The sequence below is a fragment of the Taeniopygia guttata genome, chromosome Z, assembly GCF_048771995.1.
Source record: "Taeniopygia guttata chromosome Z, bTaeGut7.mat, whole genome shotgun sequence".
In the NCBI taxonomy this organism is placed as follows: Eukaryota; Metazoa; Chordata; class Aves; order Passeriformes; family Estrildidae; genus Taeniopygia; species Taeniopygia guttata.
Window position 1 is genome coordinate 52,395,015 of NC_133063.1, and position 27,144 is coordinate 52,422,158.

Here is a 27,144-nt window from a genome sequence, read left to right on the forward strand (position 1 = left end):
CGTGGGCTGGCATACAAACTCTAACTCCTTTATTCATAAAAACTAGTGTCTCACAAATGGCAGTGTTCATAATAATGAAAACTTGCTCACACTGACACACACATGCATGCACATCTGGAAGGTGCTGAGAAAGTGAAGCAGGGATAAGAAAAGGGGACAAGAACAGAAAAAAATGAAGGATATTCCTTTAACAGGCTTTTACAGAAAGCTTGTTTAATCTCATGCTTACTTCTAAATTAGGGGTGATTTGGCTGTCTCATGTAATGCAACCTCCAAAAATGTTTCAAGAATGTAGATGGTGAAGGCAAAACACAACTATGGGTACCACCCCTCAACATTTCTTTGTTTAGGCTATTTCCTTTTGAAAAACCTGTTAGGTAATTTGTAACTTTTTGTCAGTGTTATCTTCTAAAGTGTCTTTATTTCATATTTTGTTTTAGTAGTTAAGAGGGCTGTAGCACTTTTTAAGTCTCTATTACTTTATTTTACTTTTAGGAACATATTCTTATTAATCAAAATCATCTGTTTGGCTTACAGCCTGTTTTCTTTGCAGAAGTGTTTTTGGAAGCTTAACAGTGTAATTCCAGGGATGATATCAGCCCCAATACTTTAGAATCTAGGCCTACAGAGGGACTTTATATAGATCTTTGGGAGGAAGAACTTACACTGCCAAAAAACAAAGTTAACTGCCAGAATTAGACCCTGATTCTGTAAACTGCCTCCATTATCTATGGTTTTGACTAACTAAGCATGTGCACATTAACATGAATTTTAAATACTTGAATTTCTTAAACATTGAGGCCCACAGAAGACCATACTAGCTCAAGACTCAAGGGCAAGAGGACTCTCAATCTATGCTCCAAGTATGGCAGGTGATGATGGTGACTGCTGCTCAGAGACCACACCCCATGAGCCATGGAGCTCCACCTCATACAGCTTCCATCAGAGGAGGATGAAGAGGTCACAGAAAGGAAGAGAGACTTGGCTGCACAGGCAGAAGAGTCTTGTTAAAATATTGTGGTAGCGAAGAAACAGTATTGTTTGCAAAGTTTAGTAACAATCATTTTACCCCAGAGAGCTGGGGGTATTCATCCTGGAGAAAAGGCGGCTCAGAGGAGACCTTACCACTCTGAAGCAAAAAGATCTGAAAAGAGGCTGTATCCAGGTGGGGGTCAAATCCTTCTCCCAAGTAACAAGGCAAGGGACAAAAGAAAACAGCCTCAAGTGGCAACACAGGAGGCTTAGATTGGATATTATGAAAAATGTTTTTACTGAAAGTGTTGTCAAGCACTGGAACAGGGTTCCCAGACAAGTGGTAGAATCATCATTCCTGGAGCTATATAATAGATGTTTAGGTGTGGCACTTGCGGACATGGTTTAGAGATGGACTTGGCAGTGCTGAGTTTTTGGTTGGATTTGCTGATCTTAGAAGTCTTTTCCAACACAAATTATTATGTGAATTTATGACATAAAAAGCCTTTGATGTTATAAATCTTAGGGCATATATTCTATCATTACTATGCCCTCCCAGCTGAAAAAAGTGAGTCCAGGCACTGGTGTTTTTAACACTGTCTTTTGGTTTTGTGCAAAAAAAGACATCTATATCTAAGGATAGGTCTAGACATACTTGTAGTAGTAACAAAGACCAGGCTTGCAGCCCACCATAAGTACAGCTATACTTCCCTGTGCTTGAATGGGACTTAGACACTCAAAAAGTAAACTGCAGGAAGTCAAGTTTTCAAAAGCATTTTTGGGAAATCCCAAAAAAGATATATTTTGGAGAACAGAGATAGACATTTTTAAGGAATAGAAAGTAGAACTAGAGTAGAGCTAAAATAATCACAGAAGAATATGACTTTTTTAGCTTAAAGACTAAAACCAAACTGTTAATTTGAAATGAAGATATTTTAGTGTGAAAGAGAAATATAAGAGCAATACATGCTATAAATATTCTACCCTGTACACCATGCTGTCAAATAAAACCAGAAAAATGAAGGACATTTTCTGGTTCCAACTGCTGAATCTACTTCTTTTGCAATCAAACAAAAATATAATTTGTTGATATATAACAGGCCATGTGTGACAGCAGCATGATTTTAAAAGCAGCTTACTTTTATAAAAGAAACATGGGAGTGAAAAAAGCAAATCAGACTCAGTGATTAATTTGAAAAGCAAAAAATTGGAAAAATTGTTGTGGGGAAGTGCAAAATGCTGGACAAAAAGAAAGGTACAGTAACAGCATAAGGAAGTCTATCAGAGAAAAAAATATTTCAAATGTCATTTTAGAAAAGGCTCTAAATTTATGGGAAATTAGGTATATTTTCCAATAGAAAAATATGATTTGTTGAAACATTCTCATTCTGGGCTGATATGAAATGAAAGTTGGTTTTTTTTGAAAACCAAGTGTATTACAGGAAGTTTCTGTCTCATATACTTACAGAGAACTATAAAAACAGTGTGTTGTGAGTGACTCCAATGTCTCAAAATTTTTTAATTCTCCCTTCAGTTTTGATACCTGAAACCTGTTTTATCTAAATGCTTTCTATTAGTTAATATCTCATAATGAAAACAGTCTTTTCAGAATGATCTCCAAAACTAAGTCAGAATGTTCTGAATGAAAATGCAGACTTTCAACTGCTACCTATAAGTTTGGGCTGTAACTCAGCACTATAAAGGCAAATTCCTGGAGCTGCACAACTGCTGCAGCAACAATGAGCCATCTTCTTCCTTTACATAAATCACAACCCCAGAGTATGCCAGCTGGCATGGCTGTGAGAGGGGCAGAGGTATATAGAGGAGATTACATAGGGGACCAGAGCATTCTCTCCAGAAAGATAAATATTGCCTTATTATCTTAGCAGAAAGGCCTCATTCATATCACAGTAATCCTTGAGTTTGCTCACACCACTAAAAACACCTTTAGCCAGCTTTGTTCAACCATGATGTGTTAGCTGCAGAAATGGTGTTCCCTGTGTAAGTGATCAGGGATAGATTCAACTCTGGTGTCTACCATGTGTGTCTTCTAGGGTGGCTGGATGCATAATTTCCTATTTCAGAGAATAGCTGAGAGCCTACTCAGCAGAATAAATGTAGGTGTCCACTCCACAGAGGGAGAAATTGCCTTCTAGACTCCACTGACTCTGTTTACTATATATCCTTGGATTGCACATGAAGCTTGGACAACTCAGCTAACCTAAATATCTGGTAGATACAAATAAATTAATGAGATTTACTTTACCTGAACTCTCCTTTAAATGACTACATAAAATATGTAATATGTAAATTTAAAAACTACATAAAGTAGAAATTGTTCATGTTTCCATGGTTAGCCCTAGGGGTTGCCCACTTAACATCTTATACTATGGTTTTAAAAACTCTTTCAAAGTTTAAAATTTCTTGACAAAGATCTTATAAAATATTAATTTGAATTTTTCATCCTCATCTAAAATAGCATACAGATATGTTCATGAACTTAATCACAAAAAAATTATGGAGTTACTGTATTTTGAAAGCATTGCTTTGTTCATTTGGGATTATGTAACATTAAATCTGCCTGTTTGCAAGAAAATTATACATTATGGGTTGTGATTTTATTTACATTATGCCTATTATAAACTAAAGTATGTGAAACCTTTTGCAGGTTCATTGCTGGTTTTTCTGCAGTCTATGAATCGTCTTCCATCCTTGTGCTTCATTCCAAGCAGAGCAGCCTCTGGGGAACAGTGCAGACTGCTACTCTGTGTTGTCACCTAGTGTGCTGACAGGATGAAGAAAAGTGTTTGGCACAGGCTTTCATTGGTAACATATACTGATAGACACAAGCATGTCTCAGCCAAACTGTTCAACATTTAAATGAGTAATTAAATATAATCACTATCCATAATAGGGCTGACAGTTTACGGTCTTTTTATAGTAACCTTTGTACTTTTGCTCATCAATCAATTTTTGTTTTTCTAGTAATTCATACTGCTGTAGTAATGGGTCAGGACATTTGACTCAAAAAACCCTTTTTTTCCTCAAATCTGAAATATAATATTTCTATAAAGTAGCCTTTCATGTCTGGGGTCTTACCTGCTCATACCTGACAATACAGGAGTTCAACTCAAGGAGAGAATTACTGCATGAGTGAGGAGGGACTGCCAGTGGGAAAATAAGTGCTTATGGGATGCATGTTGAATACATTTAGTTGGTTCTGTGGTTGGAGTAGACATACTTAATTTGACCTTAGCAATGGTCTTGTCTATTCTGGATATTGTCTGGTTATTTTTGTATTTTTGTCTTTGAAGCACAAAAGCACCTAATGAAATAAGCTGAGAAAAAATTTGAATGCAGGGAAGAGTCATTTTCTTCATCATCTTAATAAAGATGAGAATAAATATGCCCCATAAATATTTGGACCTTAAGGTCCAAATAAGTAGATCTGTCCATGAGAAAAGAAAGATCCTGTCAGTGAGATATTTTTTAAAAGTTCCACTTAGATGTATTTCTATGAAAGAGAGTGATGAAAAAAATAAGTAGAAAACCCCAACCCGGATCAGAGCACGTAAAAGATGTCTGGCCTATGCAGGAGACAAACTGTATTCAACTCCTATCCATAACAGACAGGATATAAAAAACTTAAACCTGAATGCAAGGTGATACTATTCATTGAGTAAGATGAAAAGGAGCAGGAACAGATGACTTCAGCTATCCCATACTAAGTACACTCAAAAAGTCCTCTAACCCCAGCCCTGACTTTACGGAATTTTCAATAACTGCTGAGTATTAGGGTAATAAGTGAAGTTAGATTAGAGAATTAATATCTCCCTCCAGTATTTTTCTCAGCTGGAATTAAATCTATTTTTTTAGACTCTTTGTGCAATACCTGTCACTGAATTAAGATAAAAATTATCCTCAAACAACATTAATAAGCTTAGTTTCTGTGCTGAGGAAACTAGGGTTTATAGCAAACTGCATACAGAAAAGCTAGGGTGAAATGACTTGCCAAAGTCATAAAGTACACCACTAAAAGAAATGGAAATAGGATCTTGAGTTCATACTCTCCCACAAGCCACTGTCAACTGGGTTCAGCTGCAGCAGCATTATTGGGTCAACTTATCCAACAGTGTTTCCTCTTAGATTCATGAATCTGAGTGAACGTCAATCCCAATATCATGTTTTTACTGTTTTCATCTCAGAATTAGGATTTTAATATGATCTAAACACAGTGCTACCAGAAATATATGATGCCACATAGATTTTGACTGGATTACAAAGAAACAGAACTGGCAAAACATGAATTTAAGACTTCATCTCAGTGCGGTGTTGGTGGAACCAGTGGTGCTTGTAAATCACATCAGGCTGGTCGCTGACGCATTTTTGGTGGACATATGGTGACACCTAGTGGTCCTGCTCGGCTCACAGCCCTTCGCATTACCTCTTCACACATGCCATCCGTAGTACAGTGATGTAATATTACAGACTTAATTCTTTCTCCTTCGGAAAGCTTTAATGCTTTATGCAGCACTAGCTTTTTATCAAATAATGTCCACCTCTGAAAATTTCAAATGTAATTGCCCCTTTTGTTGTTATACTGGAAAACAAGAGTTGTCATAAAGAGTGACTCAGCGCAAAACATTGCAAATATTGTGAAAACCACTTAAAAGTTTTCTTTCTGAATTCATTACTTAAGTTCAAGCGTTACTTGTCTCAGAATAGCATGATAGGCTCTGTTTCACTAAGGACTTAGAAGAGTGATCCAGGGAGTGACTTAATCCTCACCTTAAAAAAAAAAAAAAGAAGAAAAAAATTAAGACAGGATGTAACAAATCACACTTTAGGTGCTTTTTGCTCTCTGGCTGGGTAATTATTATAGTCTAGAGGTCTAACTGGAACAGTTGAAATTAGGTAAAAAAGTAAAAGCTACCTAGTATCATGTTGGGTGGGATCCACCTGAGGATATTTATAGAAATAGCAGAAAACTTCGCTCTTTCCATGATTTACCATGAGTCCTGGTTAATCAGGGAGACCACAGATGACTGGTGGTTGGCAAATGAAACACCCACCAACAGGAAGGGCAGGAAGATCTGGAGAAGAACAAGTCAGTCAGTTTGCCGCCAGTGCCAGGAGTTATGGAGCAGGTCATCCTGAGAGCAATTTCATGTGGTGTGTAAAGGACAACTGGGGGCTCAGGCCCTGTTGGAGTGAGTTTTAAGTTTCCCACACTTATGGTTACTCCCTCTCCCCCTCTTTATGTAAAATGGTCCAACCTCCCTTCTTCTCCTCCCCCTGCCTCTGCCACTCATCCCTCTCTACCCCACCCCAGGCCTGCCTGTCACTCTGACGCCTCTCCTCTCCATCTAGAAGCTTCCATCCAAGGCCTTGGGTGATAGGCTAGTCTCCGGGGTCCCCTCCCTCCCCCTTTTCCCATTGGACACTTCCCTTGTAAGTCACCCCGGTTACCACTCCCAGTTGTTATCCCATTGGTTTACTGTTGTTCCCTCCCCTCAGTACCACCCCCGTTTATAAAGCCGTGCACACAGTGCTCGTGGCCTTTGTGGGCATATCTCCCTCTAAACCACGGTTGTCTCCTAAGACCTCCAATGAATTCAGAATACAGATACCCCTCAAAGGACGACTCCCTGCTTTTGTTAATGTCGTATCACGCCTCCTCCAGTCTGGTGGCTTCGTGCCCACAGGCCATAGTTCCTGCCCACAGCGGCAAATGAACGTGGCCCTTGCTGCCCGCAGTGCTGGGGGTGCTGGGCTAGCTGAGACTAAGGAAGGCACCGCGACAGGCCCAGCCAGATGAGTTTATGAAAGGCAGATCCTGCTTGATCACTTCAATCTCCCTGTGAGACAGGATGACCAAATGAATTTATGAGGGAAAGACAGTGGATATTGTCTGCTTGGTCCTCAGTAAAGCCTTTGACACTATTTCCCCCAGTTCCTTAAATTCCACCTTCATGAGAGCTTTCACGAACAAAAAAACACATACCACCTCAGTAGTACCATACTGTATTAATATTTATACACATTAGCTTTATTTTGCAGCACCTGAGTTCTACATCCAGTTCTTCATTATCATACTCAGCCAAATCTACTCATCAGTCTTTCCTCTCCATAATCTCTTGAACACTATAGCTGGCTCCACAAATTTTCATATAAAAGCGTATGTTTTTCACCAGCTGGATGAACTGTGCAAATGATAAGCGCTCTTACTGCAAATGTTCAATTGTGACTGCTATCACATCAGCATCCAAACAGCTCTATACCTTTCAAAATGACAGCATATATTTCCCTCAGTCAAAAAATTTGTTCTTTCAGAATCTTTTCTGACTGATTTCACAATAAGTATTTTTCATTTAGCTCTAAGTCATCTCACAGAGTAGAGGTTAAAATTAGATGGATTTTCTGCACATAAAACACAGGCCTTGGGAGAAGTGTATTTAAGGGTCTGAAACATAGAATACCCACTAGATAGATTTTTCCCCAAATGCATGGGGAATATGTCAGATATTGTTTCATAATTGCAACAATAGCATGAAATACTATATAAAACTGACAAAGAATTTTAGTTTTCCCAAAGGATTTCTGGGGGGGGGGGGGGGGGTTGGGTGTTTTTTTAGCTAATGGGCATCAAGGCAGTGAAACTACGCCTTGTCAAAGCATGTCTTTAAGGTAAACTTTTAACTATACAGCACTATGAAGCCAGAGTGGTCTTGTCATCACCATTCTGAAGTGCCCTGCTGTAATGGCACGTAAAGCCACAGGAAGCAGAAAGTGCCTGTACACCTTTTGAATTCCCAGTTGGAAGGCTCCTGGCTTTAAAACAGGAGCTTTTGTTAAGTTCATCCAGACTCTAGGCTTTCACATGAGTACTACAACGTGGACCAACTTTGGGTTGTCCAGTTGGGGTAGTTTCGATTTCTTTCTGCTTTTATTCCAGAGTGGAAATTTTAATTGCTCTGCATTTAGAACACCATGGGCAATAAGCTCTCTGCAGAGCAAAAGGGAGTCTTTCTCCAGGTTGTGGGTGTCCTCATGGGGGGTGGGGTTTCTGTTAAAAAAGGGCAAGTTAAAGATCTGGTAAGGTGGCTCTTTCTCCATTTCCCAAAAGTGACTACCCTGAAAAGGTTAACGACATACAATTTTGGGATCAGGGCGGTCAGAAATTAATGATTTTAGGGAAAACAGGGAGTAATCAAATTTCAAAAGTGATATTTTGGGCTTTACAAATTCGGACCATCTTGAAATCGAAACAGGGAATGGAGACCGAGCCACTGTCAAACAGATCTTCCCGGGTTATGTTTTCTCCTAGCCCTTTTCCCTCCGCAGTTTCCCCTAGACCTAGAATTCTGAGGGGAGCAACCCGCGATCCAGTGTGGGGTTGCTATTGACTTCCCAGCTCTCCTCAGAATTCTGGGTCCCCCTGCCTGGGGAGTCTTGGACGTCTGACTCCCCGGGAACTTTCCAGCCCCCGTTTTTTCCCCAAAATGTACAGCCCCATCCAAAAATCCCCCATGTTTGTAAGGTTCAATATCCCCGACTCCCCACCACCCCAAGATGGCCCCCGGAGAGGACAAGATGGCGGATGCCGCATGGCTTTTCCCGCCACTTGCTCTCCTCCTCAAAACGGCGCTGGTGCTGAGGAGGGACAAAATGGTGGGCGCCACGTGGGCTTTCCTGCCACTTGGTCTTTTCCTCCCCAAAATCCCTTTCGTTCCCCTTCCAACCCCTTCCTGTCATATAATCCCTCCCTGGGTTCCCGCTCCTCCCTTTCCTTTGTCCCTCCTCCTCCCTGCAATCCCGCCCCCAGCTCCGCCCCCAGTTCCCACGGGTTTGACCCCTCCCAAAGTTACACCCCTAACCCTGACCCCTCCCTTAGCCACTCCCCCAGGGCAGAGGTCCCTCCTCCCATGGGCTCCACCCAGTTCTCTGGCCCCTCTCATCTGGAGCCAGCTTCCGGTTCCCACAGTCCCCCTTCTGGTTCCCATGATAGCGGGACCGGGGTGGGGGGGCCTGGGAATGGAAGTTGCGCACATCCACCAGCAGGTTCCTCTCCCGATCACATCAGTCCCACACAGACCATCCTGGCTGCACCAGTCACGTACATCCCACAGGCCAAGGGTGGCACTCATGCCCAGTGGACTCCGCTGCCCTTCCAGGTCACCTAAGAGTTATGTAGGGCGCAGCGGGAATTCATGAGGGAGAGCGAGTGCTTTCGGGGGATGCTGATGGCCACACTATCCACTGACCTTACCCCTGCCAATGTACGCCAGCTCTTCTCCTGCCTCTTAACTCCTACAGAGTTTTTGAGGTGGGTGACAGAATGGTGGAAGGAGATCTGGGCCTCTCTATACCAACTTTGGGAGAACCCGGCCACTGCCCATGACACAGGGGGAAGGATGCTCTCCCTTGACCACCTCTGCGGTGAAGCGGAGTGAGCCAATGGAGTGCGACAGGCCTCAGCAATCCCCCGGGCCGCGTTGCGGGAATCCGTGCGGGTGGCAGAAAGGGCATTTCTGAATTTAAAACCAAAGGGTCCAGTCTTGAACTACCTTAAGACCGTGCAGGCCCCCAGTGAGACTTTTCTAGACTTTGTCAAGAGGCTCTGCAGGTCGGTGGAGCTCCAGATCAAGGATGGGACAGCGAGGCAGGAGGTGTTGCGGGAGATCGCGGCTGTAAATGCCAACGGACCATGCAAAGCAGCCATCCTGAGCCTCCCACTGGAGCCGAAGCCAACCCTGCAGGACATGCTGGAGGTCTGTGAAAAGAAAGTAGACCTCTCGACAACCGAGGATCCACCCGCTGGGGGACCTGCACCGGCCGCACCACCGCCAGCCAGATCAAGACCGACCCGACATGCCTACGCTGCCGATGCCGGACCGCCAATGCCACATCCGCGCCCTCGACCGATGCAGCACAGCCAGAGACCAGGAGATCGGTGTTATCTGTGTAGGACTTTGGGACACTGGTTCGGGGACTGCCCCCTTAAAAGAGACTTTCACCAGTTTAAAAAAGAGCAGGGCAGGGCCCAAGGAGAGCAAAAAAACTGATTTGTGAGTGCAGCTCCCCCTTGCTCTCTGACACAAATTTGGTGGGCCCCATATCATTGCAGGGAGGGGGATTCCGGCAGACACCCACAACAAACTCGACACATACCGGACTGGACACTTTCCACATAAACTCAACACACGCACTTTATGAAGAGCAGCACCTTTCAGGCTCCAGCTGATGGAACCACTGCACGTCCGGGACTCTGACCACCATGTAGTCTCGGTGGCACCAGAGGGTTCAGGTACCTGGAGCCGGCTGCGATGTAAGTACATTGTCATTGGGGACACAAAGTACAGACCCCAGGAGATCACGGTATTGCCCGGGTTAGTAACATCAGACCCAGGGCAATTCATGCTTCCCCTGTATTGTGTTCGCCCGCTGGTGTTTCTTCCCAAGGGTCAGATAGTGGCCCAAGCCATCCCGGTCCCCAAACCACCTTGGGACTGGGAGCAGGCTGCCATCCTCTGAAAAAGGCTTATTCCATCTGTCTACTGGGCACAGGCCCTTGGGGAAAACAAACCAAAAATCACACACGGCTTCAATTTCCAAGGGGAGCGAAAAACAGTGCAGGGGCTCTTGGACACAGGGGCAGATGTGACGATCATTCCCGCTCGGGAGTGGCCGTCACATTGGGAATTGCAAAACGTGGCCGGTCGCGTGCAAGGTGTAGAGGGTATACAATTGGCTCATCAATCAAAGAGCATTGTCCAAATTGAGGGGCCGGATGGGCAATTGGCTTCAATACGCCCATTCGTTTTAGACTTTATGGAACCCCTGTGGGGGAGAGACCTGAGGCCCAGTGGGGGGCAAAAACTGACATTCCAAAACCCCCCCAGCTTTTTCGGGTGCTGGTCACTGAGGAACGCCCCACCCAAAAACTGAATTGGCTAACAGATGAACCAGTTTGGGTGGAACAGTAGCCGCTCAACAAACAAAAATTAGCGGTGCTCAAGGACATTGTGGAGACCACCTCACCATGGAACTCCCCCGTCTTTGTCATCAAAAAGCCTAACAAAGACAAATGGCGGCTCCTTCACGATCTCCAGGAAATAAATAAAGTCATCGAAGATATGGAGTCTCCCCCAGGGCATGAAAAACAGCCCAGTGATCTGCCAGTGATACGTCTCTTCCTTGCTGTTCCCCGTCCATGTAGCTGTAGGAAACACCATCATCCTACGATACACGGACGATATACTGGTGTGCGCCCCCACACGATCTACTTTCCTATGCTCTTGGCCTAACAATGGATTAATTGATTGCTGCAGGGTTTGAGCTCCAGATGGAGAAAGTTCAGCAGATGCCACCTTGGAAGTACCTGGGGCTTCAGATGATGGCAAGGACCATTGCTCCTCAGAAATTGGAGATAGGAAATTCTGTCCGGACCCTAGTGGACCTTCAACAACTGTGGGTTCTTAAACTGGGTAAGACTGTGGCTGGGTATCTCTACCGAGGATCTGGCCCCGCTTTTCAATTTATTGGAAGGGGGAAAGGGGCCTAGTTCCCCACGGACCCTTACCCCAGAGGTGCAGAAGGCATTAGAAAAGGTGCAAAACTACATGTCTGCCAGGCAGGCCCACTGCTACCAACCAGGCCTGCCCTTTCAATTCATCATCTGGGGGAAATTGCCACACCTCCACATGATGATCTTTCAATGGCACGACAAGATCAGGGAGGAGGACCAGGGCACGAGGGACCCTCTCTTAATCATAGAGTGGGTTTTCCTCAGCCACCACCGGTCCAAAAGAATGACCTTGCCACAAGAAGTGATGGCTGACCTCATCCAGAAAGCGCAGCTGCGCATCAGGGAGTTGGCAGGGTGCAACTTTGGCATCATTCGCATTCCAATCCAATTATCCACGGGCCAATTTACAAAAGCGATGTTGGAGCACTTGCTCTGTGAGAATGAGTCCCTGCAGTTTGTGTTGGACAGCTACACCAGTCAAATTTCAATTCATTGGCCGGCCTACAAAATTTTCAATTCGGATGTCCAATTCTCATTGTCACTCAAAAGGGTCCAGAGTAGGCAACCCCTAAAAGCCTTGACAGTTTTCACAGACGCGTCCGGAGCATTCCACAAGTCAGTAATGACTTGGAAGGATCTTCAAACTCAGTGGTGGGAGGCAGATATTGCCGAGGTGGAAGGATCACCTCAGGTAATCGAGTTGGCCGCTGTCGCCAGGGCTTTTGAGAGGTTCCAGGAACCCTTCAATTTGGTCACGGATTCAGCATATGTAGCAAGTGTAGTGTCCAGAGCAGAAAATGCAATCCTGCAGGAGGTGCCTAACACTGCTCTATATGAGTTGCTCTCACGACTGGTAGATCTTGTCTCCCACTGAGAGCAACAATTTTAAATGATGCATGTCAGGTCGCACACTGACATGCTGGGGTTCATTGACGAGGACAATCGAAGAGCTGATGCCCTGGCTGCCCCGGTACAGATGGTGCCACTCCCTGACCAGTTCCAACAAGCCAAGGTCAGTCATCAGAAATTCCATCAGAAGGCGCCTGGCCTGGTCCAGCAATTCTAACTTACCCGTGACTAGGCCAAGGCCATTGTGGCCACATGTCCCCAGTGACAGAACCATCAAATGCCCGCACTTAGTGCTGGGGCAAATCTCCGAGGCTTACATAGCTGTGAGGTGTGGCAAATGGATGTCACCAAAGTCCCTGAATTTAGCAGACTAAGGGATGTGCATGTGTCAGTGGACACCTTTTCTGGCGCCGTCTATGCCTCTGCCCACGCAGGGGAGAGGGCAAAGGATGTCATCAACCACCTCATCCATGCCTTCTCCGTGTTGGGAGTCCCTAAGGTTTTAAAAACAGATCCCCTGCGTATGGATCCAAGGAGCTCAGGAGCTTCCTACAGCAACGGGGAGTGGAGCATACGATCGACATCCCCCACTCCCCCATAGGTCAGGCCATAGTTGAGAGGACCTGCCAGAGCCTGAAGAAGATCCTTGAACACCAGCGAGCGGCAATGAAGGCGGAGTCCCCTCAGATCCAGCTGGCACAGGCATTGTTCATGCACAATTTTCTGAATTGTGCGTTTGAGAACCTGAACCCTCCCATCACCCGTAATTTCAAGACCAACCCTCAGCTGGAGGTGAAAGAGAAGGCCCCAGTCCCTATAAAAGATCCAGAGACACGGCAACTACAAGGACCGTATGAGCTCATCACGAGGGGGTGGGGGTATGCGTGCATAGCGACTCCATCAGGGCCAAGATGGGTGCCTGCAAAGTGGGTGAGCCCCTGCATCACAAAGCCAGTCCAGGCCACACCAATCAAGCAAGTCGAGGACATCTGCTGGAGGAGAAGGCGATGGACCAATTCAATCTAAGTTATCCCCCATTAACCCTCTTTTTACATTTGTTTTACAGCCTCAGCCCGAGACCACTGAAAAAGCTCATGGACCCCAACCATCTACTCATCCTTCTGTGCCTCACCATCCCCAGCTCTTCGTGGATCATTCCCCAGCCAACCAAGAACATCTGGAAGACATTGGCACAAGCCCTTGGACAGGACAACATCTGCCTGTCCACCTCCTCTGCTGCCGACCCTTTCCCGTCCTGCCTGGTGGGGATCCCATACAAACTTAAGGATTTTCCCTTCACCTTCCCAAACCCTACAGCCTCTCCCGGCAGGAAAACCCGCTCCTTCACCGTCCACCAGCTGGATGCATGGAGGAGTTGGGTCAAACTGCTCCCCCCAATGAAGGACAATCCCCAAGAATTAGATTTACTCAGATCCTCCCCCACATACACTTGTATCCATTTTGATGTAACCCCCGACCCCCAGGCCCGGCCAGATATTGAAATCAAACAATTCAATCTGGTGTATACCGCTAAAGAATGGTGCCAACGTGTGACTAAAATCCCTATGCTCTCAACCCCTGACAACCAACCCCATTCCCTCCCAAAAGGCACCTTCTTGATTTGCGGCACCCGGGCCTGGGCTGGCATCTCCCCTCATCTTATTTGAGGCCCTTGTACTTTTGGCCAGTTGAGCTTCTTTACCCCCAACCAGACTCAAATTGCTCATTGGAAAATAATGAAACTTCCTGAATGGCTCGACCAAAGAGAGACACAGAGCTCACAAATTTGGATGAAAATTGCAACTCCGAAATTATTCATTGGTCCAAGCCAAAAGGCATAGCCACCATTGCATTTTTACCATGGGTGGCCATTGCCCATGCCTTCAGGGAATTGGCCAGCCTGGAGTGCTGGGAGGTCAAACAAGCCAATGTTACTTCAACTGCGCTTGCTGGACTCCTATCAGATGAGGAGATAACAAGGCAGGCAACCCTACAGAATCAGGTGGCCATTGATTTTCTCCTCCTTTTACATGATCACTCCTGTGAGGAGTTCGAGGGCTTCTGCTGCATGAACTTAACATCTAAAGCTGGGGATGTCCAAAAAGCAATTAATAAGATGCAAGATATGATTATGGACATCAAAAAAGAGACTGGGGATTAGTTGAGTCACCTGGTGGGGAATTGGGGCATCTCGGGCTGGGTCACCTCTATTATCCGTTCCGGTTTGTTAATTTTATTCTCATTTTAGCCCTAATTATTTTTGGAATTCTGAGAGGGGTGGTGTCCGGCCTCATCACAAAAGCTCTAACTGTCCACTCAGTGAACCCGGCTGCCCTTCTCTCTGCCCAGGAGTCCGACGGAGATGAAGAAGACCAACCAGTTCCAGAGCCCGAAGAAGGACCCTGGGTGGAGATGGCTCCCACCTGCCAGCCGTGGTTCGCGGATACTTACCTGGACTCAAAGTTCCTACCCTGACACAAATTTAATTAATTTTAAAGGACTTTAAGGAACTTTTTCTTCAGTTTTTTAGTTTTGTTTAAAATAAAAAAGGGGGAGTTGTTGGGGTGTGTTTTTGCCGCGTTCTCCCCCTCAAGCCTGTCTTCTCGCCCCCGGCTAGCTCTCCGTGAGGGAGAGAGCGGGCAGGTCTCCAGCGCTCCTCGCTGGACCTCTGTGGGCTTTGGAGAGTGCTGTCTGGGTTTTTGGAGAAGCAGCCGAAAATCCCCACGGCGTAAGGAAAGAAGAGACTCCTCCTCTGGGGGCCGAAATCCTCTTTATTACGTCCCAACGAGGACAACGTGGAAACGAGGATCCAACTAACCAGGTTGGTGCCTGCCAGAGAAGGCACTTGGAACAGGGTGACAAAGGGTTTTTATAGGACAAGGGTGGGGAAAACTGGGACCAATGGGAATCCGAGGGGAGTGACTCGCTCTAGGGGAAGGGCCAATAGGATGGGGATGTGGGAGGGGCCCCAGGGCCTGACCCAATCACCCGATGCCCTGGATGGAAGATTCTGGATAGAGGGGCAGGGACGCCAGATGACGGACAGGGACCCTTGGAGGGGACAGGGGAATGACCTTGCACTTTTGGGGAGGATTGACAGGGGAGGGAAGGCAGGAAACATGGGATGAAACCAACGTAATAAGGGGGTACATGGAACAAACCAACTGTAACATAGAACAAACCGCGTACATAATATAAACGCAATAAAACTTAAATAGAACGTAAAATAACACAACTCTACATGTTTTGAGTTTTCCCCTGTTATGGTTGCTCCCTCTCTCCCTCTTTATGTTAAATGGTCCGTCCCTCCTTCTCCTCCTCCCCCTTTGCCTGTCAGTCTTCCCTCTCCCCTCCCATGTTATGTAACTTGGTGCTGAGTCATTCCCCTGGCCCCACCCTGGGGCTTGTCTGTCACTCTGAGGCCTCTCCCTTCTATCCAGAACCTTCCAGCCAAGGCCTCAGGTGATAGGCTGATTCCTGGGGACCCCTCCCTCCTTCCTACCTCATTGGACACCTCCCCTGATTGTCATTCCCCTGGCCACCTGCAAGCTGTTCCCTACTGGTCTGCTGTTGTTCCCTCCCTGTGTTGCCACCCCCTGTTATAAACCCATGCAAGCTGTTCTCAGTTGACTTTTGGGGCATACCCGATTCAAGCTGCGGTTGGTCTCGTGGACTACCAATAAACTTGGAGCAGCAGTACCCTCAGAAGGATGACTCCCTTGTCTTTGTCATCGTCGCCTAAGGTCCTTTACTGGTCTGGCAAATTAGAACTCACAGGTCACACCCCTCATCCGCAGTGGTCATAGGGGGTGGCCTTTGTTGTCAAATGTGCCGAACTCCCGATCTGGCCGCAGACCAAAAGAGGCACCGCGACACATAATGACTTTTTCCTACTGCATGTACCTATGCTATGAGTTGCTTTATGTTATCATCTGACAGCTATTGTTGTAACATATAATCTGTTTTAAAACAACCTAAAGGTGTAAGTCATAAAATAATTAACATCTCAATATGTCGTGGTTTGACACGGAAAAAGAATTTTTCCAGAAGGAAGAGATCAATTTGGACATTGACCAATTGAAGGTGGACCCGCCTCTGAGAACACAGAGGGGTTAAAAGCAGAATTCCCAGGAGAACTCGCCCCTTTTTTGGTTCCGGTCAGCGTGCAGTGCAGGACTCTCCCCTGCCCGGCCACGAGCTGGGTGTGGGAGGGGAAAAGCCATGTGGCCTTCAGAGGTAGGCCCAAGTGTGGAGGGACTGGAACTGGGCTGGCCCCCTGCAGATGGAAGGGTGGAGAAATCTGGGATATCTCCATTCCCCCCCCCTCCCCAGAGTCTCTCCCTCTCCCTAGAGAGAGAAAGAGACAGCAGTGGTTTTGCCAGCAGTTCACCGTGGGGAAGGAGAAGAGCGGGGGGGCCACAAGGTGCCCAGCTGGGCTGTGGGAGCTGGAGCTTGGGCAGTGAGCCATCTTGGGGAGTCCGGACTTTTAACCCTTCCTTGAGAAAATGAAAGCTTTGTGAAATTTTTCTCCTCCTCGGGTTGAAAGAGAGGAAGAAAGACAGCCTGGGACCTGGGATGTTGGAAGGAGAAATTCTAGGTGGGAGGAGATGATGGAGTGGCTTTTGGCTGGACTTTTTCTTGGTAGCCACAGACTGAACTGATCTTCTCCTCCAAGAGAGACTGTATTTTAAGAGGATGCCGGTGAGCCAAAGAGACCTGCTTCAGCTGGGAAAAGACAGAAGCGGAGTGAAAAGAGAAAAGTTTAGGAGGTTTGTGGTGGTGTCCCCTGTCTTCGCAGAGGAAGAAGAGAAGAAGATCTCTGTTCTTGGACCCTCGGACCCAGGGGAAAATGGGGGGCGACTTTGGTCCCAAAAGTGAAAAACTGAACTGTTGTCTTTTCCCCTCTTGGCAGGGTGTCCTTGAAAGAAAAATCCTAAAAAGCAGTCTGTCCATCCATGCATTGGTGGTGAGAGCACTGTGCATGGAAAGGAGAGGGTCACCACTGGCAAACTTTTTTTCTCCGGGCGGTGCCATGTGGTGACATGGAAGCACAGGATGCGGCAGCTGTGTTTCTTGGGGGGTCTGTGGCACAGGAGAGGCTCCTCTCTCTCTGCAGATGGACTGGGTGTTGATTATCTGGAGGGTGGAAACCTGATTGGGGTCCAGATTGTGTCTCACTGTGGTTTGTTGGAGTGGGGTGGTGGGAGGAGGAATGCTTTGGAAGGTTTTAATTTTGAATTGTGTGTGTTTTCTTTCTTCTTCTTTTCTTTTTTATAGTAGCATAGTGGTAGTAGCTTAATAAAGTTCTTTTCTTGTTATTAGGCTTGGGCCTGCTTTGCTCTGTTCTCGATCACATTTCACAGCATTCAATTAAGAGGTTGCATGTTCATGGGGGCACTGGCATTGTGCCAGTATCAAACCATGAGACAATACTTAACACTGTGTCTACTGCAGTATGTGGACTTTTACATGGGGCACAGAGCCCACTGATGTTACCTAAGCTGAAAAAGGCAGTAAAGAAAACATTTCTAAACACAGAAATTTCACCTGAAGCAGGCATGAAGAAGCTGACATCCACTTTAGGCATTAAGTCAGCCACAGAGAAATACAAGTATGCATATGACACTGTATTTCCACAGTGCAATCCCTGTGATCCCATCAGGGTTGTGTCTTCTGGTGAAGTTTACTGAGGAAGTGTCTGCACTTAAGCAACTTCTATACTTGCATAAAGGAGATAGTGAGCTTGCCAGTATTCAATGTCTATGCAGTCTCATTTCTGAGTGAGTACATTTAGTGTGTCTCATTTCTAAGTCAGAAACAGAGTATGTATTCCATTGTGGTGGTCTGTCCTGGAGAAGACATGCTGTGAATCTACCACACCACAGGTAACAGTATTAGATCCTGGAAATATCCAATACTGAGATGCCAGTGTTATAAATAAATTTGTTTTAGTAGGTGGGGTTAATAATAGTTAATCACTCTAATGAGTTGTAATGAATTGCTAATTAATATAATGAATTCTTGTAATTAATAGTAAACTACAAAACTATATGTATTGTCAGTCAAGTGTGCGTGCATAGCTGTCAATCAAGGAAAAGGGGGGATCAGAAAAGGTGTAAAGGTGCGTTATATCATGGAGTGATGTCAGCCACTCAACCTATGATTGTGAGACTAACCAGACAATAGTGCCTCAGAATTTTGAGATGACTGGCCAAAAATGCACTGCCTTATGGACCAACCAGCTACCAGGAAGATGGCCAATGAACAAGTAGATCAAAAATGCACCAATCTTGCACCTTCAAGAGACTTTTAAAACCCCCAGGTGCTGAGCACCCAGGTCTTTCTGCGGAATTGGTATCCAAAGAAACACCTTGTGTAGCACATAGTTACTTGTATCTCTGACTTGCTGCTGAGTCCTGGGCTTATCCAGGGGCCTCATCTTCAGTTGTCTTTGTTTTTAATAAACAGGCCCAAGCTTTTTAAAATATCTTGGCTCCAGTTCACCTGTTTTTAACAATTTTTGGAGGCTCATCTGGGATAGCCATGCCCCAGAGGTGGTCCTGGGGAAGGACAGGTTTGGGAAACCAGTGCAGCTGCTTTTTTTTTGTTGCAATTGGATCTGGATTTCTCTGAGACCAAAGACAGTTTGCGGCTATACCCGAGAGACGACTGAGGAAATGGCAATCAGATTGTGGAAAGTCCTCCGAGAGGGAGGAGGGTAGGTAGGTGTTGCAAGTGGGGTGAGGCATAAGAAGGTATGTTCATGTGAGGAGAGTGAGTGAGACAGGGGCTGGCAGCTCAGACCCCCAAAGTGGGAGTGAACCTCCTAGTACCGCAGTTTCGGACTCCTGCGGGGGCCGGCTGGGAACCGAGGAAAGTGACTGGAATAAATTGGAATGAGTGTGGTACCCCAAGGGACCCTCCTGGGTGTGGGTGAAGGGGGAATACCCATCTTTTATCCTGCCCTTACCTGCGTAGGCTTCCATTACCCCAGAGTGTGGGGGCTCCTAGGGGTTGCTTGTGGTCAACAGACGAAGGAACTGGACATGGGGGTTTGGCTGGGGCAACCTTCGGGACCGGGTCTCCCAGTTGCACTGGGGCAGCTGGCTGGGGGGAGGGTGAACATCACTGGACCCTTGATCTGATCCAGACAAGGGGGGCACAGGGAGGGTTCCACTGGCCCGAGCAACTTGGAGGGCAGTTTTCCAGGGTGAGCGTGGGGAGTGTCCCCGGCATCTTGGGGAAGCAGGACCTTTGGGGTGCACTAAAGACTCCTAACAGGAGACCTGCTGACAGTGACGCCTCCGGTTGGGGGATTGTCCCTCTTTTGGCAGGGGGAGGGAGTAGGAGCCCAAACAGAGTGGAGTAGGACCCTACGCCAGGAGAGCTGGTCGAGGGGAGATTCCTCGTAGCCACAGGCCAGGGAGTGTGGCGCCTGGGTCTAGGGTTCACTGCGGGTAGCCACGGATAGCTGCAGGAACCGGTCCGCAGGAGCCTCGATGGTTGAAGGAAATAACGAGCTTCCACCGATGGCGGGTGACTCACGAGTGGCTTTATTCCCAAGGGTTTAGGTGAAGGAAAGCAAGGTGAGGGACGCAGGGAAGCAACCGCATGGAAGGGAAGCCAGCTCCGAGAGCCCCGAACCAGGGGCGGGGCAGGAATTATAACAGCAACCAGGAAGGAGGGTCAGGGTACAAAGCTGCCAACCGGGTGAGGGCTTGAGGGTGGAGTCAGGGAATAGTGACACGGCAACGGCCAACGGGGACAGAGGGAAGGAGTGGTTTCGGGGGGAGAACCAATGGGGATACAAAGAACTCAGAACTTTCTGGAACTGGGGGAAGGAGTACATAATGATTGACAGGAACAGGGGGAAGGGATGACAAATAACTGACAACCGGGGGAGGCGGGAAACTAAGCGTCTGTTGCCTCCCAAGGCAAAGCAGGGGGGCCATCGGCCACACCCCCTCCCACATCTCCCCCGTCTTTATTAACTAAAAAAGCGTTCCCGAAAGTCTTAACTAAATATTGCTTAAAGATGGCTAAGGCAACAAAAATGAGAAGAATGATAACGAAAATCCACAGGAGTCCTTTGACGATGGGGGCTGCCCATCCGGGGATGCCCCACTGCGAGAAGGCCTTGTCCACTGGGTCAGCAGCCACTGGATTTTCAGTTTGATCTGTTTGATGTGGGCCTGAATAGATGTGCTTCTAGATGATAAATTGAAGCAGCACAGTCTGTCAAAGTCCTCGCAGCTGTGGCCATGGGCTAACAGTAGAAAGTCTATGGCAGCCCGGTTTTGTAGGGTGGCATGCCTGGTGGTTTGTTCGTCTGCCAAAAGGTCGGAGAGGGCGGCAGACGTGGCGTTGGCATTCTTGCTTATCCAACACTCCAGGTGAGAAAGCTCACCGAGGGCCTTGGCTGCTGCATACCACGGAAGGAAAATGGATGCAGCGATCCTCTTTGTCTTGCCCCAATTATAAAGTTCCGAATCGCAATTTGCATCGAATTGGTTGTATGATCGTTTTTTGCGAGCCAATTGTTTCTCTTTTCTCCAATCCAGAATTTGGGTCTTGTTTGGAGTGAGGATAGCAAGCTTGCCAAGGCTACATGGTCCTCCCTGGAGCCGGGATGGAATTCCCGACTGTACTCTGTCCCTACAGATAAGGAACATCCCCCTGGGCAACACCTTAGGACGCGTGGAAGAGACCGAAATGACCTGGCTGGTGTAATTGCACCAGGTCTGGCTGTTGTATTTTTTGTTGAGCGGTGTTACGTTTTTCCTGTAAGTGTTCTTGGCCAAGTCGATTCCATGCCAATTTTGACTTGGCCTCCTATAATAAAATTTGACGCAGTACTGTGCGTTGGAGGACCCCAGCAAGTCCAATTCTTGGGGTTCCTCTTTGCTATTTGGTAAAATTTTGGTCCACTCGTCCCAAGTGTCGACCGGGTTAGGTCTCTTACCCGTGGTTCGGAGCAGGTCGGAGTTGTAAACAGGCCAATCTCGGCAACCAGGGGAACTCCCACTAGGCATGTGGACAATGGGTTGTCCACATTGCCCATGGCCAGACACAGATTTTCCTGCTGCAAGGACTTGGCGAGTGTGACCCAAACATTCTCCTTCGGCTGCTGGACAATCCAGCCGTCCGCCGCTTGCAGCCACAGGATGGCGACATGGGCGCAGCGATGGCCAGCTGGGCGCAGTGGGGCCTCTTCAGATGTTCCCTCTGGATAGGTGTAATGTGGGCAGCCATCCTCATTCTATTAAAATGAAAGGGAATGTGAATAACAAAAAGGGTTTGGTTCCCTCCCCTCCCAGCTCACCCCTTGGGTTAAAATAAAAGCTTAGGGCAGAGGGGCAAAGGGAAAACGGGTGAGGTAGGGGGGCAAGGGAAATGAAACTGGAGGGGATGGGGTATTCTGAAGTGTCGAGTCCGGTGAGGGAAGGTATAGTCTGGAGATGAGGACTCGGGACACCAGGTTGGGGCGGCTCCTGGTCCTCTTCCTTTTTCGTCTTCTCCACGCGACTGTGTCGTCTGGTGTTGAGGGTGATGCAGTTTTGGGGTCATTTTGTGGTGGTGGATCTGCAACGGTGGCATCTTCCAGGAAGGGTTTGACGTACTTGCCCAGAATCCACTTTAGTCCCTGTGCTGTGGAAACACAGGCATACCCTCTCCCCCAAGTTATTAGGGGAAATGGCCCTGTGATGACACGGGATTCCGGGTCCCGGACAAGCACTGGTGGGCGCTCCTGTAAAAGCGCTCTTGTGCTGTTATGAAAGTGCCTAAGAACTGGTGGGTCTGGCTCCCGGTTTGTGCAATTTAAGAAATTCAGCACATAAAGTGCCTTGCAAAGTCTTTCAACCGGGGTCATCGCCAGTGCCGCGTCGTGCTGCTGATCTAGCAGTCTTTTGAGCTCCTTGTGGGAGCGCTCCACTATGGCCTGTCCTGTGGGATTATGTGGGATACCTGTAATATGTTTGATGCCCCATTGTTGCAGGAACTCTTCGAATTGTTTTGAAGTGAGTCCCGGTCCGTTATCAGTTTTTATCGCCTTTGGGACTCCCAGTGTAGCAAATGCCATGTACAGATGTTTTTTGGCATCCTTCGTCTTCTCTCCCGTATGGAGAGACGTGAAGATTGCCCCTGAGAAAGTGTCTATAGACACATGTATGTATTTGAGGCGGCCAAAAGGGTTATAATGAGTGACATCCATCTGCCAGAGCTCCAATGCTCCCAGTCCCCAGGGGTTAACCCCTGATGCCACTGGTGGAAGGGCAAGGGACTGACAGCTGGGGCAAGTGGCAAGGATTGCCTTGGCCTGTTCTTTGGAGATTTTGAATTGCCTTGCAAGGGCAGGAGCGTTCTGGTGGAAGAATGCATGGCTGAGCCTTGCCTGTGCAAAAATGTCTGGGATGGTGTTCGAAAGTGCGTGTGCGGAAGAGGCTGCGGCAACAGTGGCCATAGCTAAATGGTCTGCTCTCCGGTTGCCCTCAGTGATGGCTCCTGGCAGGTCTGTGTGAGCCCGGACGTGCATAATGTGATAGGATTGCTCCCGGTGGGAGATCAGCCAAATTAATTCCGTGAGCAACCCGAATAATTTCTTGTTTTGAATTTCTTTGAGCATTGTGTGTTCTGCCCGCTCGGCTATCCCAGCCGCATACGCTGAATCAGTTACCAGATTAAAAGGTTGTTGAAATTTTTTGAATGCTCTCACGACCGCAGCAAGTTCTGCGATCTGGGGGGAACCCTCAACGATTTGGATGTCAGACTCCCACTTCTGACTCTCCGGGTCCTTCCACGTGATCACTGATTTGTGGGATTTTCCCGATCCATCAGTGAACACCATGAGAGCATCTTTGATAGGTGTTTTACTTTTGAATGATTTTGGGGCCAAATATAAGGTATCTTTAAACAGCTTATGTTTCGGGTAATATATCGAAATTTGGCCAGGATAGCTATCTAAAAAAATTTGCAGATTTTCATTTGTTTGCAAAAGAGATTCCAATTGTTCCAAATTCAGAGGCACATAGATGCACGCCGGATCACACCCTGCGAGGGTCCGGAGGGGTTGTCTGGCTTTGATAATGAGTTTGGCCATCAATTCGCGTGTGGAGATGGTCTTGGGGGGCTGGTGCGGAAGGAACAGCCACTCGATGATGAGGAGTGGGTCTTTCCGCCCAGCATCCCACTGAAAAAGCAAACCATGGAAGTTTGGGCACTTACCAAGGATGGTGAAGGTGATGGGAAGGACCCGGTCCACATGGTGCGCCTGGTGGGATCTGATGGCCTCCGCAACTCTTTCCAGGGCTCCCTTCGCGGCGGGTGTCAGCTCGTGAGGAGAAGCCAGGTTGCCGTCTCCTCGCAGGAGTTTGAAGAGGGGCGCCAGCTCCTTCGTGGTGAGTCCCAGGAGAGGTCGGATCCATGTGATGGTACCACAGATCTGCTGCAGATCCCGCAGGGTCCGTGGATTGTCTTTGATGGAAATAGACTGGGGCGCGACCGTGATGGTGATGCCCAAATACTTCCATGGCGCGGAGAGCTGGATTTTTTCCTCCACTATCTGAAAACCCGCGTTCTTGATGGCTTTGATTGTCTTGGAAAGTGCTGCGTGGAGGTAGGTGGTCGTCTCCACGCAGACGAGGACATCATCCATGTAATGTAAGATCATTGCTTCTGGGAAAAGCCGGCAGATTGGCAATAGAACCTGAGCCACAAATGTTTGGCAGAGCACTGGAGAATTTTTCATTCCCTGGGGCAAAGTGGTCCACTGGCATCTTTTAAAAGGCTCTGCCCGATTGATGGACGGGACAGAGAAAGCGAATCTGGGGGCATCTCCAGGATAAAGCGGGATGTTAAAAAAGCAGTCCTTGATGTCAATGACTACGAGCTGCCAATCCCGGGGAAGCATGGAGGGTGAGGGAAGCCCAGGCTGAAGGAGGCCCATGTCTTCAATGACATCATTGACCCTGCGGAGGTCCTGGAGCAGGCGCCACTTGTCTTTGCCAGGTTTTTTTATCACAAAGACAGGAGTGTTCCAGGGGCTGGTGGAGGGTATTAAATGCCCCAGGCGCACCTGCTCCTCTACAGGCTCACTGAGCGCATTCAATTTCTCCTCCACAAGGGGCCACTGATCCACCCACACCGGAACATCGGTTTTCCAATTCAACGGTGGGGAGGTGCGCTCCGCAGTGGCCCACACTAAAAATCCCACGCAGGGCTAGGGATGTCAAGGCGGGCCGAATTGTGGCTATTTGTCCCTCTGGGCCCTCCACACTTACCAGGCGTCGGCTGCGCATGGAGTTGACAGCTCCACCCACTCCGGAGATTGTGCCACAAGGGGGCACCAACTCCCAGTCACGGGACCACTTTGACCTGGGAATGATGGTGACATCAGCCCCAGTGTCTGCCATCAGGTTCATCGCCACCGACTTTCCCTGCAACGAAAGCACAGTTTTAATTATAGGTCTTTCTTTTGTCACGTTCTGTGTTAGAAAAACGTGAATGTCTTGTTCTGAGTCTTGTCCAGAGAGATCGTCCGAGTCAAGCAAGAGCAAGGCGAAGGGGAGCCCTTTGCCCAAGGTGTACGGGGGCTCGTGGCAGATGACTGAGACCGTTACCTCGGACCCCGGCGGGACACACACCACTTCAGGCACGATGGAAATCCTGTCCAGTGTGTGCCTTGCGTCGCCCAGGAGGAGCACGGTCGCCTCGCCATGGCAGTGTGGGGGCCCCAGGAACCCCGCGGGGACTCTCACCAGGTCCTCATCCTGGAACGTGATGGTGACTGAGCTTCTGAGGACCTGGCGGCAGCCGGGATCTAAGTTGGCCGTTCTCCGGAGGAGGCGAAGTCCGTCGTCGCTGCTCCGCCAGTCCTCTGGAACTGTCCCCTGGGCCACTGGTCCTCCCAGATGGTAGGGAGGCTCGGGCGCTGAGAAGGGCCATTTGTTGTTCTCGCGCGGCCCCTCCTCGCGCTCCGCGGCCTGTTTCCCGCTGGCTGGTATGGCTGGAATGAGTTCCTGGGTGGTGGCCTTGGGGAAGGTGCATATGGGTGGTAGCAGAATGCATCAGGGGGCCATGGGCAGTTGGCTTGAATGTGCCCCATTTGGCCACACCCGAAGCAACGTGTGGTGTTAAGGTTCAACATGGCCTCCCCAACCCCTTTGCTCACCACCATGGCAACCGTGACCTCCGTTGATGTCGCCTTGACGCAGGCTTCCACCATCTGGGCGATGGTGGGCTCGGGGTCCTGTGGCGGGGTCCTGTGGTGGGGTCCTGTGGCGGGGTCCTGTGGCAAGGTCCTGAGGATCTTCTTGGTTTCTGCCGTGGCGTTGGTCATCGCCATCTTCCTCAGCATCTCGTCCCTTGCCGCGGGGTGCTCTATCTGCTTGTCAATCGCCTCTCGGAGGCGGTCCACAAATTTAATAAACGACTCTTCTGGTCCCTGCACGATGGCTGAAAAACTTTGGGAGGGAGTTTTTCCGTCTGGGATTTTTAAAAGCGCAGTGTGGCCAGCCTCCCGAATGTCATCTAACAAGGGTGTTGGCAGTAAGATTTGATAGTCCGGCTGGCTGAATTCTCCCTCCCCCGCAATCGCTTCCATCGCCTCCTCACCTGTTCCTAGGGTCTCTGTTAGATTGTGCTTTTTGACCAGTGGTTTAAGTAATTTTTTCCACTGGATCTCCCACAGCAGTAGTTCAGTGGGGGTGAACAGGGATTTGGCGATGTAACGTAGGTCATGTTGGACCAGAGTGAGTCCGGAAAAAGTCAAGTCCAGTACATTTTTGAAGAATGGCGAGTCCCTGCCATAGTCTTCGGCTGCTTTTCGCAGCTCCTTTACCTCAACATATGGAATTTGCTCCCACCTGGGCTGCCTTCCCCTCTCCCTGACCACCGGTGCTGCAAACGACCCAAGATCTCTCGCTAGGTCTAAATCTCCGTCCTCAATGGCCGCTGCCCTGATCTTGGCCCACCCGCCTCCCGACCTAGGTGTGGGCCGGGGCCTGTCACTGTCCTCATCCTCCTCGGAGGATGAGGCAGGACGGGTGAGGGCCTTGATCCTCTCCCTGACTGTTGGGCTCCGGTGGTGTTGAGCCCTGCAGGCCAAGATGGCCTGCTTCCGGCCAGGCCGACTTCCGGTTCTGTTGGCGTGGGGACCGGAAGTGGCTGGAGGGGGGAGGCGGGGCTAGGCCCACCTCCCGGAGCGGGGCCTTCCGGTAGGGGGTTCCCACCCACAGGGGCGTGGCCTTCCTGCAGGCTGGTCCCTCCCACCGGGGGTCCACCCAGGGGTGCGGTCAAGGGGATGGAGGGGGCGGGTCCTGACGCTGACATCATCGACGCGTGGGATGGGGCGGGACCCGACGCAGGGGCGGCACTCAGCGAAGGAGGGAGGGGTCAATGGGGAAATGGCGGGATCCCGAGGGGAGCAAGGAGGTGCAAGGACGCCATTTTGTGGCGCATTAGAAGCCAGCTCGGCCATGCGGCCGGCGCCATCTTGTTGTTGGTGCTGGCAGATGTTGGGTATCGAACAACAAGGTTTTAAACTGGGGACAGGGGTCTAAGGGTTTTGGGATGAGGAAAGGGTTGACTGGGGTGGCCAGTCCCAGGCCGAAAAGTGGACAGGATGGGACGGGGGGCAGCAGGGAGACGGTGGCAGCCCTGTGCCGAATCTTGGCAGGGTCTGCCGCCTGACCCACCCTTAGGGGAAGGAGGGTTAGGAATGGAGGGGGCGGAACGAGGGATAGGTGAACTGGGGGCCCAACTCTCCCGTTTTTGTTTAAATAAAGTGAAAATAGAAT